General features: G+C 36.8%; 1 long non-coding RNA gene across 1 annotated transcript in view; it reads left to right on the top strand.

Annotated features, from left to right (window-relative positions):
* Positions 1-54: 54 nt before the first annotated feature.
* The window catches only part of LOC107572742 (uncharacterized), a 7,258-nt gene continuing 6,495 nt past the window's right edge, over positions 55-817 (top strand). The window contains exon 1 of the long non-coding RNA XR_001607391.1: positions 55-234. This is a non-coding gene — a long non-coding RNA (uncharacterized lncRNA). The remainder of the gene's footprint in view (positions 235-817) is intronic.

Raw genomic sequence — 817 nt, forward strand, 5'->3', positions numbered from 1 at the left:
GTCAAATTTGAGCTCAGAGTCAAAGATGACACCAAGGTTTTTTTATACAGGACATTTTCTTCCCAGGAAACTGCCCCAGGCAGTCATAGATATCCTTAACATAGCCCTTATTGTTATTACCAAATAAAATCATCTCGGTCTTATCTTCATTCAATTGAAGAAAATGATTTGCCAACCAGCACTTAACCTCTGTCAGACATTGATGCAGAGACTGCAAAGCACATTTATGGTCCTGTTTCAATGGTAAGTAAATTTGTGAATCATCCGCATACAAGTGATAATGAATCCCAAACTTTTCAAAGATAAAACTCAATGGCAACATATACAGAGAAAATAAAATTGGTCCCAGAATAGAGCCCTGATGAACCCCACAGACAAGAGGAGCAGTAGAAGAAGAGTAATCACCTAAACTGACTGAAAAAGTCCTATCCTTCAGATAAGAAGAGAACCATTTTAAGGCTAAGCCCTGAACACCAACATGATTCTTGAGACGAGCAATAAGTATATTGTGATCAACTGTATCGAATGCTGCAGTAAGATCTAACAAAATTAGAACAACACAACTCCCAGAGTCAACACCTCTTAAGATATCATTGGAGACCCTCAAAAGAGCAGACTCTGTACTGTGGCCGGCTCTAAAACCAGACTGGAATCTATCTAAGATATTATTCCTCTTTAAAAAAACATTTAACTGCTCCAACACAATTTTTTCCAATATCTTAGATATAAAAGTCAGCTTCAAAATGGGGCGAAAATTACTAATGTTAAAGGAATCTAAACCATTTTTTTAAGGAGGGGCTGAATAACAGCATTCTTA

This window comes from Sinocyclocheilus grahami, unplaced genomic scaffold, assembly GCF_001515645.1.
Source record: "Sinocyclocheilus grahami isolate Dianchi unplaced genomic scaffold, SAMN03320097.WGS_v1.1 scaffold1806.1, whole genome shotgun sequence".
Taxonomy (NCBI): Eukaryota; Metazoa; Chordata; class Actinopteri; order Cypriniformes; family Cyprinidae; genus Sinocyclocheilus; species Sinocyclocheilus grahami.